Raw genomic sequence first — 14,992 nt, 5'->3', positions numbered from 1 at the left:
GTTAAACCTTGTTCTGCAACATTCGAGGATTTGATAGATATAGCCTCAAATCATATTGCCTTTGCAAAAGGATAGTCACAGAAAATGTGATGCATATGTTCCAAAACTATCACAGCCAAAAGCACAGTAATTAGAATTACTAATACTTGGTTTGGTAACATGGAAGCATTTTTTTTTTTTCCTTAAGTGGAAGTAGAACAAGTAAGGTAAAAATGGAGTTTTAAAAAATATGTTTGGTGTGCACATGAAAATGGAATATAATTTTTAATTAAAATACATATTTATAATATGAAAATACAAAAAATCCTTCAACAAAAAAATCTCTTCCACCACAGAAGTATTCACGATGATCATGAACAACCATTGGAGTGAAAAAAAAAAAAAAAACCACCACCAAACTAGGACCTATGAAACCGGCATTTTACAAAAAAAGCAGCCACACATGGATACCAATCAAATCAAAAAGATGATCCAAAACAATAATCCATTATCTTTTCACTTCCATGAAAGCCCTAGATAAAAAATAAAATCCATTATCTCCATCTCTTACATCATCTCTTTTCTCTTCCATGAACCAGCAGGCACGACAACAACAATCAATTAATAATCAAAGTCCCTAATGAAAACAATAATCCAGGCACAATCAATCAAGAAGGGAATAAAAGATAAAAACTCATGAGGGAGTGGGGTCACAGTTGACACAAGACCATCGTTGTCATGAGGGAGGAGTTTGATTATTCAGGGAGAGATGGAACATGGAAAGAGAAGGATTGAGGGAAAGAGGGAAAATGGAAGAGGAAGTGAGGCAGGGACTCAGTTTTTTGAGTCTAGTCAAGAAATCCAATTCCATCATATTTGATGAAACCCACTTCCCTAGAGAATTCAATTCATGTAAACCAAGCACACAAAATTATGGGTTTTGCTTCCATTTCCCTCCAATTCCTTGCTATCAAACGACGCATAAAGTGGTGAGCCCTAAGAATGTCTCCTGTGGGTATGGCTCCAGCCTTCATGAATGATATTCTAAATGAGCAAGAGTTTTGTAAGGTAGACATAGTTTCCAAAAAGTTCACCCACATGGAGGAATACCTGAAAGGCGAACACGAAGAATCACAAGAAAGGAATTTAAATCCTTCATTGACATAAAAACTACCTTTTCCCCATATTAATTTGTCTGCTACGGAACCATGGGAAATAGGTGTGCATAAAATTTAATCAGATGTTGTGCCATGGTCATAAACAATATTGACCAAATTTTTGTTCCATTTGATGGGCGCACCAAGCATTTTGATGTCGGATCATCAAATCACAGACTTTATTAATGTTTAAAGCCTCCTTGCATCTCTCTATCTAGGTAACCACCAACTTGAGTCAAAGATAGAAATTGATTTACCTGTACCAACTTAAGTCCACTTTTACTAAACTCATTTGTAAATATGATTGGTTTCAAAAAATCAGCTGAACCTCAAATTCTTCTTTTTCATAGTTTTAAATGTCCCTTGTCTCATAATGCAAATATATAGTAAATGGGAGAATAAAAGCTTGGTTTAAATTTTAAATGTCCGTTGTCCTCTTTTCCTTTCCAATCCTTGTCTCATAAAATTTTATTTAATTGAATTAGTACAATATTATTAGATGGACCATAAATAACACGGTATAACAAATTTGTCTAAAAATTTCTCCACATTTAATTGCTTTACTTGAATGTCCTTATTGATATCATGGTATGTATGCACATAAAAAAAATATTTTCTCCAATATTTATTATGTTTAATTGTTATTTAACATTTAACGTTTATATTATTTTTTAAATGAAAACATGATCATTTTTTTAAGATCATTTTAATTTTCTTTTTCATTTCATACCTTCATATTGGTTCAACCAATTTTTTACATTGACGAATTTAAACATAAATGAAAAGGCAGGTAAGAAAAATAAATAAAAGGAAAAGCAAAAACTCGATGAACGCAGCAACGTAAGAAATAAATGTAAATCACATGCGCCGTTTTCCTCGCGTCATCAATTTTGTAACTGCAACAATGGACGGTCACGTGGATATATGTGTGTGTATATATGGGGGTTATCTGTACATCCACATATATAAGTAGAATCGCAGGTGGATTTCTAAGCTTAACATGTTTTCTTTTTTAAAAAAATATTGCAAATAAAATGCGTCATCTTAGCTTCATTTAATTCTATTAATTTATTTGTGTAATTTCAAATTTTTATTTTAAAAATTGATTTATTTTAATTAGGTTTTTCCTCATTCCTATCTCATTAATTATCTGTCTCACTCTCTTAACATTGAACCTTCCATAATCTTATTCCTATTGTTAAACATTTAATTTTAAAAACTGAGAGGTTACAGCAAGATAGAAATAAGAATGATAAATAATATATTATTCATAATATTTTAAATTAAGTAAATCTATATATCTATATACAAAAGTAGAACTGCATGATGCCCTTTAAGCTCGTCATGTTTGCATTTGATAAAATGCCAATATTACAAGCTATTCATGTCAACACGAGCCTTATCCTACTAGATGAGATGGGCTACATGGATTATATAATGTTATTATACTTTATCATTTATTAATCTTTTAAAAATATTATTAATTAAAGGTCTCAATCAATAACTTTTAAGAGTGTTCTCTTTAGTCTTCTTTTACCCTACTTGATAGGGGTCAAAATGATCTGTTCCACTCTCTTCACATGAGTTTCCTGTGGTCTTCTTTGTACATGTCCAAAATACCTCAAATCATTTTCTATCATTTTTCCTTCAATAGATGTGACACTTACTTTTTTTCTATGTACTCATTTCGGATTTTGTTGTTATGTGTATGTTCGCACATCTATCTCAACATTCTCATTTCTGCTACTCCAACTTTATATTTTTACTGTCCCGTTAAAACCCAACATTCACTACTATATAATGTTGTTAGTTTTATAACAATTTGATAAAACTTCTCTTTAAGTTTATTAGGCAGTTTACGATCGCAAATAATTATTTTAGCCTTTTTCTAATTGAACCACATAGCTTGTATCACATGTGTAATATTTCCATCAATTTTTCCATTATATTGAATAATCACTCTCAAATATATAAACTTTTTCACTTGAGGTATAATCTAAGATATTTTATCAAAATTATAATATAGAAACCACTTTCTTTTATCCCTAAATTTTCTCTCCCACAACCTCGTCTTTCATCATAAGTAATAGCGTCTCAACTTTCTCATTGTCAAATGTATACAATCATTGTGTATATTAGATTTTCCATCAAATCTTCATATACATGATTTATGAATGCGTGAACATTTACACATGTTTTAAAGAACAAAGAGGTTAGTGTGTTATATACATGATTCTCTTGCTATGTTTTAATCAACACTTTTATTCTCTAGGAATTTCACTCATCTTCCTTGAATGCCTAGGTACAGTCATACATGTGGCAGTAAGTAGTTGCAGTTCTATATTATTGCAATATTGTACAGATTTTACTGAGAGTTATTTTTTGATATGTCCAAGGATTATGCCCTGTCTCATACTTATGTTTTGATATGCCCAAGGATGTGCTTGTACCCAAAAAAAAAAAAGAAAAAAAGAGTGCTAACAAAATTTGTTGGATTAAAAGTGATGGAAGCTAGCTTGGGAGCTACTGAATTCAAACAAGGCCGAAATCCCCACAATTGTTGCGCATGATTGGCACTTTTGAAATGTAAGCACTAGCAGGCTTGGATAAGCTTAAATTATAAACGAACTCTGTATAGGATAATTAAGGATTATTATCAATTTTTCTAAACAAAATTTAGATAGGGAAAAAATAGAGATGTTTTATCGTATGCATTTAACTTGGTAGCTAAATCCAATCATGAACACAAGCATGCCAAATATATTTTTCAGACAAACCAATATCTCTCAAATGTCGTTGGTATTAAGAATCTCTAAGCCATGAATATGAACATTATCACTCAATAAAATCCATAAATAAGCTCTGACCAAAAAAAAAAAAAAAACACTCCATGAATATGTTGGCACACATGCCCTTTCTTAATACAGGTAGTTATTGGGCTCTCATTATTCTCTTCGTTTCAACTTTTATTTATAGACTTGGATTCGGTAACTATACTTAATAAAAGCATTGAGTGCCTAATCTAAACCATTGAAATCAAAATCAATGGTTATGAATTCAAACTCTACTTAAAATTAATGAATGATGAGTTTATCTAAACCATTGATCTAAATTTTAACAGCTTAAATGATACACGATCTTACTGAGCACAGTCGTTGAATTCAAATCCTTTATTTATTGGTAATACATTTAATCCCCCTTACTTTGCATTATCAATTGTTCGTATCAATGCCTATCACCAAAATGCTACAACCAACAAAGAGACTCTTTGATTCTGTGAAACATTGTGGTTGTGGTTTTCAAGCTGAATTTACCTCCTACTTCCTTCATTCACTCTCTTCCTTTTGTTCTCTCTTTGTTTCTTGTTCGTTTGCCATTTGCCTCCATGAATAGTCAGGAAATTCACTTGCACACCTAGTTTATCTGAGTTTGATGTTTGGTTCTACTCTGGGTTATAACTTTGAGTATGCTTCAGGATTGAGAGTTACAAAATTCACTAGTAGTGTGTTTGGATGATTGGAATTTAGATTTGGATTTAGTCTGAATCCCTCAATTGGATGCACAAAAAATTATAAATTTAGATTTAATCTAAATCAAAATCCATTTTTTATTATAATTTTTTTATAATTTCAAATTCATTTTATATCCTAGTCATTTGAAATTCTAACTACTTCAAATATCATGTTCTCTCCATGTTTTTACTATTAATACTTCTATGATTCTCGTAACTTTTTTCCATATCTCATTCTTGTCTCTCGTCGATTAAAAATAGAGATAAACTCATGATTCCCAATTTTTCATTTTCATTTTGAATATAAACTCATATATCTTCTTTATTTGAAATTTTTTAAACTATCCAAGCACAGAATTTTAAATATATGGATTTTAAATATGAGATTTGAAATGCAATATTTTAAATCTCAAATTCAAATCTAAATTCATCAATCTAAACACTACCTAAAAGTTTTAGATTTGACTTTCTGTTCTATAAATTGTTTATTTTGGGACGCATGATTGTTGGGAACTTTAAGGAAAGGACCAAAGAAATCAGGGATTTTAAGTGTGGGGATTCACATAGTTATGTAGTATGAGAATCCTATCCTAAGTACTTCTCTTGTCATACTCATATCCGAAGAGTGGTTTTTGGTATAAAATAGTCTTTTTTGCCATTGCCGCTTGAGCGACATGCTAGACTTGGGTCTGTTCATTTTTTAGCTTCTCCTCAACCATTTATTTCTTTCCTTTTTCATTGTGAGAAATTATCAGAATTTCTTTTCCTTCATTTCTAAATATAAAAAAGAATAACCAACTCACACAATTTAAAAAAGTCGATTAGGTGTAATAATTATATCTAAAAATTTAAAAGTTGGACTAAATTATCCCTGTAATTAAAGAAACAAATTTGTCTAGTGAAAATAAACATTGATTTCATGAATGACAATATGAAAAAAATGTGATAAATGTTTCTTAAAACTTGTAATTTTGTTTATAAATAAAAACAGAGAGAAACACGATAGTTTTTGTTACATTCAAAAACCGAGTAGTATAATTGTCCTTTTGCCTAATAGTCCAGTGGAAATATTGTAAGCAAAAGAGTAGGTTTTAAAAGCTATCTAAGACTTTAATCAAGGATGTATTAGATTACTATTGTCCTCGTGCAAAATTATCTATCTCTTCCCATAAGTTGTGAGAATATCTTTATGCTTATTCTAACCAATGTGTGTGAAATTATACACCTTCTTGTGTATGGGTTCGATAGACATGCAACTCACACCTTTCTTTTATTTCAGTGATTCTTTAATTTTGCATATTGTTAAGTGAACCAGAATTTTGTGGTAGAGCTGAAACTATGTGCTTTAATTTTGTTTTACAGCTTTGATTAGCGTAAAAGATGAGCACATTGGATGCAACCAGAACAACATTTGGTCTTCTGGTTTATATTTGAACAAGGCTGAAGCCAAGCACAAATAAATTTGGACGGCAAGAAAGAATGGTTCCAAATTTCTGAGTGATGGCCAAACTGCCACTGCCCAAAATGTCGACAAATCAATCACTTTGGCTATTCAAGGTTATATATAATCCTTAAACATAAACTTTATACAGTTATATATTCTTTTTGTCTTGCTTCTTTGGATAATTTTCTCATTGTATTTTATTAAAATGTATTTTTTTAAGAAAAATCTTTCTACTTGTCTGCATCCTCTCAGTTCCCTTTTCTTTTGTGCCTAGTCTTGATTTATTTAAATGAAGAAAATAAGAGATCTCTACTAGTGTGAATATTATTCTTTGTTTCTGCAATGATAGAATTTGAAAATAAATAGTGAAAGAAGGTTTCATAACATGTACTCTACAAACTATTGGTCTCTTCTAACACTCAGGAATTCCAGCATCAAACAGAAGCCGCAAATTAAATGATATTTTAATATGCAGTTCGTCAATGACCTGCATGCTCTGATAAGTCCAGCTCCAAGTGGAACTCCCCTTTTCTTAATTTTATTGGGGAAGGTACAATCTTTATAAGAGCATTCCACCTTCTTATCCCTCTTATTTTATTTCATATTCTCACCTTGTTATGCTTTTTTCAGTGCAAAAATGCTTACTGTCAACTTTCTTGTTTCTTGATTAATTTGTGCGGCTTCGTAAATCTGGCATCTACCAGGTAGGAATCAAAATGTTTCCCAAAGTTTTGACTTTCTTCCTTGAATTATCAATGTGAAACTCTCACTGAGATATCGAGTTACATATATAAACTTTTATTGTCCATATCTACAGAATAAAGAACGTACAGAGTTAATTGACAGAATATCACTTTTTTGTTGGATGGGTTCCTTAGTGTTTAGCACCTCGGTTGAGGTCTGTGTCTTCCCTTTTTCTTCCCTATACTCCTAACATATATATAGAAGCAAATGCTTCGTTCCTCTCCTCTATTAACATCTTCATGGTATTTTGTATTAGCTTGTGGAGCGTGGAAGACTCTCTGCTTCGATGAAGTTAAAGAAGAAACTCAAGAACAACAATAAATATAATGTGTAGGTTCTTCAAAGTTTCATTTTCATTTTCACCATGATCAGGACAGTGACAGTATTTTCCTTTATTTTAAAACTGCATTTACTTAACCCCATGCCTCATGGACGCAAGATGAGCAATGCCATCCTAAACTAAAAATGTTGAATGAGAGGACTCTTGCAATATCAAGGCAGGGATGGATATAGTTGTAGCAGTTGGACTGCTTCAATTGGCACTCAAGAATGTTACTCCCCGTGTGGTTGGAGCCTTTGGATTTGTAACATCCCTAATATCTTGCTCTTAGGTGCCTCCCAATAAGGCAAGCCTTTGATAATTTTTCTTGAGAGATTTAGGGAATTGTAATCACAATGTTTAGGAAGGAAATGAAGCAAGCTAGCATTTGAGTCCTTGGAAGATGCATGTTCCATCAGTTTTGTCTTTAGAAATTATTTAGTTATCATCATTTCACTCCAAAAATTTTATGAGTCCATCAGTATCCTGTTGCAAAAGAATTAGGTTACCTTCAATTTTGTTGATGTTAAGATCACAATTGTATGTTTTTAAGGATACCAATGTTAGCTCACTCACCAAATTGAATTCCATTTTTTTAAACAATATTTTCCTTTCACACCATTGGAGGGGCTTTGTGATGCTCCTTATATTAATTTGCAGAGATTTAAGCTAGTAGCTGGGAGTATTTCAGTTTTTCCATTGACAATAATATTTTTGGTTTGTGCAATACAATTAATTCCTGCCTAGAGCAAGTCCAAAATACTGTGAAGATGAAGAAACTGGCCCAATCTTATCATGCCTCATTGTTGTAAAGTAATTATGCAAGTTTGTAAGTTAACACTGGATTTGTGCAATGAGCATTCTGCAAACTGACCAATGAGGTGTCATCAACATGTCATTATAAGTAGTCTCAATATTGTGACATTTTATGTTTGCTTATAACAGAAACTAGGTCATGCATGATGTTTTGTTTGATCCTATCTGTAATACAAAATGTGTTACCATGATAGAGGAGTGTTATTTTTCTTAGAAGTAAGTATCTATTGAGAAGGTTCCCCCTTTTTTCCCAATTATATAAGTCAAAATGCTCTTTGAATAGATACTTACAAATCAAACCCAAAAAATGAAAATTACAATGCTGGAGTTTGAGAATGAAGTGAAATAAAATGCTGAAACAAAATGACTAAAATGTACTTTTTGAATGATTCAAGAGAATTATTAACTTTATTTGTAAAACCTCTATTATTACATGTGAATCTTCTTTTGCTACATTCATAACATTATTTGATGTGTGTTAAATTCATCAATCTCTTGTTAAATTTATAGGGCATTTTAATCCTATTTATAAAACATTTCATTACTTTCTTTGTTTATCTTTACATTTTCACTCTTATTAAATGTTAGGAAACATTATTAAAAATATTTCTCTTTGTCCTTAATGGGGGGTAAATGTAAAAACTTATTAAATTTTAAGATAGAGTTAATAATATTTATGATTTTTCTTGATTTCAGTAAAACATGCTAAAAATAATTTATAAATAAAACTAGAAAGAGTAATTCTAATTTATAAATAAAACTAGAAAGAGTAATTCTCTTGTGTTATTTGTTAAGTACTACATAATATTACTTGTATATTATCTAGCATGTGTTAATCTCGTCCATCATGACAGATTAAATTAATTTGTAAAATCACCAACATCACTTGTTAATCTCTAACATTATTTATTTTTAAACATTACTGTTATTTGGCCATTCCATTAAAAGTTTATTTCACTTAGGCACTCCAAAGCTTGTCGTGTATCTCAATTTTTTGGGCCTGATTTGAATTATTGTGGTGAAATTCTCCCAAAAAGAGATTCCCCATGTGCTACACTCTCAAAATAATTTGCTTGAACTCGACTTGTACTATTTGGTCAAAAAAGAAAAAAAGAACTCGACTTGTTCTAAACTGATTTATAAATATGATTGGTTTAAGAAAATCAGCTTAACGTTAAATTCTTGTCTTTCATAGTTTTAAAAGTCCCTTGCCTAATATTGAAAATGTATAGTAAATGGGAGAATAAAAGCTTGGTTTTTTTTTTTTTGGGTAAATAGCTTGGTTTAAATTTTAAATACCTTTCTCCTCTTTTCTTCCCCAATCCTTTCCTTATATGTCACTTTGGGGCAAAAAAAAAAAAACAGAGAGAACAAAAACTAAATAAGCTCTTAATTATTCAATCACCATATTTTATTAGAATGCACCAAGGGCAAAAAGAAAAGCTCTTTAAAATGAAACAAAAAAGAAATATTTTTTATCTGAAGCCAGAAAGTGTTCCTAATCAATGTATCTTAGAATAGAATTCCACCAAACCAATATGAATTTTGTGGCTCAAGGCGCAGTTTACTGTTCGTAGAGCCGCATTAGCCATCTGACTTATTTAGTTATGTTTTAGACTTCGCACATACACAGTTTAAAATATGGGGCTTGGGTGTAAAATCTCTTATTTTATTTATACGTGCTGTCTCTATCAAGGCTGGAAAAAGTTTATTTTGCAAAGGGAGAATTTCAATTGAGGATATGAAGAGAGACTTAATTTGAGGCAAGTCTAAAATTTTACAATTTCAGTTCAGTTTAGGGAGAGAAGTTAAAAGAATTTTGACAGTAAATATCAAAATACCCTTTTTATATTATACAAAATTACTAGTTATTAATTTTTTTACTCCACTTGTTAATTTACGAATATGAGTTGCAAATTGTATAAGTTGACATGTCAATAATTTTATAAGACTTGCAACATCAGTTTTTTAATCACAAGGAGCAACATCAGCTGTCAAATTGTTAACTTTATTTGTTAATTTATTAATATTAGTTATAAATTTCTGATAGATCTTATAATTTACTAATATCAATTGTGAATTATTGAAAAGTCTTGTAATTTACAACTGATATTAAAAAATTAACAAATAAAGTTAATAAATTAACAACTAATATTGATTGTTTGACAAACAAATTCAATTTACAAATAATATTAATAAATTAATAGATATAATAAAAAATTAATAACTAATAATTTTATAAAATGCGTGAAGGATGTTTTAAACTTTTCATAGTTAAGATTCTTTTAAAGGCGTCGGTTGGTGGTGTGAGTGGTGCCCAGAGATGCTCACCTTTTAGGTGCGACTTTCTAGCTAAATTAAATTACTCCCTTCCTAATGATTTTAACCTCTTTACTACGCCCCCCATTAGGTAAGTTGGGGTGACTTCTTTCTGTCTTTTGTTTTTTATCTCAGGATGTTTTGTAGTTTTTGGTTCTTTACCTTATATCCTTGCTAGTTTCTCTAGTTTCTTGTGGATTTTAGTTAACATTCAAAAAAACTTTTGCTGATAGTGCCATTTGTGTGTTTTAAATACTTATTTCTTTATAATTCTCAAATTTAAAGTGTTTTTTCTTTTATTCCTGTTGTGGCCTTGGTTGTCTTCTTCTACTACTCGAAACTTTCCCTTGAAATTCTATTTTTTTTTAATTTCGTGATTCAATTAAATCAATTATAGAACATAACAAAAGAGGTTGTACTTTTGAAAGCAACACCTCTTTCGAAGATTCTGAATGCTGACAATGCGCTAGCCTACGAAAGAGGTGGTGGTTTGGTTTTGAGTGGCAAGGTTTGTGAGAGATTTGGGGTTGGATAGTTTGTATCTAGGTTTATAATTTATTTTTTTATACTTTCCTGCTTTCTGTCACACTCCCAAATTAGGTGTGACCGGCACGAGATATGGACACAAAACTCACATCCCTTAAACTTTGATCGGACAAACTATAAAGCTAATACTTTGAACACATTAATAGGATGATTAATTTTTTTTAAATATTAAATCAGATATTCAATTTAAGAAAAAATATGATGTCCTACCTGTGATCTACGTGCAGCACTTAAGGCCAGACTCTAAGATAAGTACAAAGTTCAAATTTTTATCAAATTAGAATTTATCTAAAATAATTCTTCTGCTTCAATTCAGCAATAAAAGTCCTCAATGGAAACCTTGAGATACAAGTTTAGCAACACCATCTGAGACCAAAAATAAATTTCTGGTGAATAGCATCCTAACAATAAATAATTAAATGTGTATAAATGAAATTTTAACATAATTATGTGTGCTAGAAATATCAATTTTTGCAAACAAATATTTAATAAATTTTGCCACAAAAGGACTTGATGTAACTTTAAATAAATTCTTGATTCATTAAAGTATCATATCAAACGTCATTATCATGTAATTTCAATAAAGCAAATAATTGCATAAAATAATTATAGAAATATGTCATTAATAAAAACCAATGAAAAATAGATCCATCAAATAATTAAAAACTCATAATTATAAGGACTTATCAGAACAAGTAACAAATATGGACACACAGTCGACGAGGGTAAATAATTAAATACGGCCCTTGCCACAAAGACAAATGTGGACACACAGTCGACGAGAATAAATAACCAAATGCGGCCCTTGCCACGAAGACAAATGTGGACACATAGTCCGCGAGAGTAAGTAACTAAACGCAACCGAAGTCACGAAACAAATGTGGACACACAGTCCATGAGGGTAAGTAACTAAATGTAGCCTAAGCCACGAAACAAACGTGGACACACAGTCTACAAGGGTATGTAACCAAATGCAGCCGAAGCCATGAAACAAACATGAGTACAGTGTTCACAAATAACCATCCCTCCGTTCCACATGCGTTGGCCATCGCATGGGGTTAACACCTCCTATACACACTCTGCTAGCTAGGTGTACCATGGCATGCCAAAGGCTAACAGAACTGCCATTAACAACCAATACTCTGTAATAAGTCCCTTTTAAATCTAATTTCAAGCATGCGAGAAAATCATCAATAATAAATAAAGTTTTCATTTTTTAGAGTCGAACTCGCATGAATCATTCCTATATCAATCCAATATTTAATAGAATGAAATCTCATAATCAAAATCTAAACTTTTAGTTATTAATCAATTAAAATCTCAAAATTGATAAAGGTAGTTTCACAAAATAAGGAAGTTTGGCAAACAAATTATTCAATAAAACATATTATTGTTATTAAAAAAATTTGCATAAAAAAAGTACTATTTTAGGAAATGAAATTTTTATTGAAAAAAAATCAGTTGGGACACTATCCACTCACCTGAGACATTTTTAAACATATAACTTACTCCTAATTAACCCCTTTGTGATATGGTCTGCACCTTATTTCCCTAGTGGCCAAATGATTATTTTTGTTATCTCCTTTATTCACTTCATAAATTCAGAATCTTTAGTCCAAACAAATTTAAAGAATGGAAAAAGATAACATCGACATTGACATTTTACAAATACGAACCTATATAAGTTTAATTAATAAATCTTCTATAAACACATATATAGATAGTATTTAAAATTTCCAAGTCTTCATATAGAAAATAAACCACTTTTGTGACTTAATCAACATTACCTATCACTCATGTATGTCCAATTTTCATAAACTTCTCTTATCACACATTCCATCAGACATTTCACAAGCACACAAAAGTTACCATAAGAACAAACAAACTTGATCTTTGAAGTATCAGCCAAGTACTTTTTAAATCTCTTAACCAAAAATCCAAACATACAAACAAATTCACTCTGCTTCCTAAACATGTTTCTTTATCAAGAATAAATTAAAATTTCAATAAAGCAAATAATTGCATAAAATAATTATAGAAATATGTCATTAATAAAAACCAATGAAAAATAGATCCATCAAATAATTAAAAACTCATAATTATAAGGACTTATCAGAACAAGTAACAAATATGGACACACAGTCGACGAGGGTAATAATTAAATACGGCCCTTGCCACAAAGACAAATGTGGACACACAGTCGACGAGAATAAATAACCAAATGCGGCCCTTGCCACGAAGACAAATGTGGACACATAGTCCGCGAGAGTAAGTAACTAAACGCAACCGAAGTCACGAAACAAATGTGGACACACAGTCCATGAGGGTAAGTAACTAAATGTAGCCTAAGCCACGAAACAAACGTGGACACACAGTCTACAAGGGTATGTAACCAAATGCAGCCGAAGCCATGAAACAAACATGAGTACAGTGTTCACAAATAACCATCCCTCCGTTCCACATGCGTTGGCCATCGCATGGGGTTAACACCTCCTATACACACTCTGCTAGCTAGGTGTACCATGGCATGCCAAAGGCTAACAGAACTGCCATTAACAAACCAATACTCTGTAATAAGTCCCTTTTAAATCTAATTTCAAGCATGCGAGAAAATCATCAATAATAAATAAAGTTTTCATTTTTTAGAGTCGAACTCGCATGAATCATTCCTATATCAATCCAATATTTAATAGAATGAAATCTCATAATCAAAATCTAAACTTTTAGTTATTAATCAATTAAAATCTCAAAATTGATAAAGGTAGTTTCACAAAATAAGGAAGTTTGGCAAACAAATTATTCAATAAAACATATTATTGTTATTAAAAAAATTTGCATAAAAAAGTACTATTTTAGGAAATGAAATTTTTATTGAAAAAAATCAGTTGGGACACTATCCACTCACCTGAGACATTTTTAAACATATAACTTACTCCTAATTAACCCCTTTTGTGATATGGTCTGCACCTTATTTCCCTAGTGGCCAAATGATTATTTTTGTTATCTCCTTTATTCACTTCATAAATTCAGAATCTTTAGTCCAAACAAATTTAAAGAATGGAAAAAGATAACATCGACATTGACATTTACAAATACGAACCTATATAAGTTTAATTAATAAATCTTCTATAAACACATATATAGATAGTATTTAAATTTCCAAGTCTTCATATAGAAAATAAACCACTTTTGTGACTTTAATCAACATTACCTATCACTCATGTATGTCCAATTTTCATAAACTTCTCTTATCACACATTCCATCAGACATTTCACAAGCACACAAAAGTTACCATAAGAACAAACAAACTTGATCTTTGAAGTATCAGCCAAGTACTTTTTAAATCTCTTAACCAAAAATCCAAACATACAAACAAATTCACTCTGCTTCCTAAACATGTTTCTTTATCAAGAATAAATTAAAATTCATAACACAGAACCTAAATCCATAGTATTAGCTTTTAAAGCTTGAACATACTTAATTACTCCATTTCAACCCTTCTACACATTTTCATGAACACCTTAATAGCATTAACATTCAAACCACATCATCAAACTTCTTATGTATTCCTCAAAACTAACAAAAAGGAAACCCCAAATTCCCTTTTATTCAACGTCCAACAGAAATTAAAGCAAAGCAATTCCAATTCCATTGCATACAAACACGTAGAAGGCAGAAAAGGATTTAATCAAAGACCGAACTTCCTACCTACTCACAATACACACATATATTCGATGATAGGGGGAGAAAGGATAGAACTTGGCTCACCATGAAGCAAAGAGAAATGATCAGGAGGAGTTAAAGCCCCCGTCACCAGAACAGTCCTGAAAACAGGGAGAAGAACTTGCGAACTGAACAGCAACTGATAGCAGTGGACGGACTATGACGTGACGCATGAAGAACAGAAGCTTTGGCGCACGTTCAAACACCCACATGAAGACATTGTCAGAAGCCAAGAGGAGAAGAGGGACTCAACTCAAAACAGGGCCAAAAAAAAATATATTCGAAGCGTTAAGCAGCAGCGGCCAAATTTCCAAAAATGATTCCAAATTTCTCAGAGTGTCCAAAACAATTTCCCACTCACTACTCACACCGACAATGGAGAACAGTGGAGAAGGGATATGAATGGTGGAGAGACTTTTAATTTCACTGACAA

The 14,992-nt window shown here is 31.3% G+C and overlaps 1 pseudogene; it reads left to right on the top strand.

Annotated features, from left to right (window-relative positions):
- Nucleotides 1–6,027: 6,027 nt before the first annotated feature.
- Nucleotides 6,028–7,922, top strand: LOC129289249 (peroxisomal membrane protein 11C-like; annotated as a pseudogene).
- The last annotated feature ends 7,070 nt before the right edge of the window (nt 7,923–14,992 follow it).

Source organism: Prosopis cineraria, unplaced genomic scaffold (genome assembly GCF_029017545.1).
Source record: "Prosopis cineraria cultivar Desert tree isolate PC_DT_omini unplaced genomic scaffold, ASM2901754v1 PC12, whole genome shotgun sequence".
Taxonomy (NCBI): domain Eukaryota; kingdom Viridiplantae; phylum Streptophyta; class Magnoliopsida; order Fabales; family Fabaceae; genus Prosopis; species Prosopis cineraria.
This window is presented reverse-complemented; position numbering and strand designations above follow the sequence as displayed.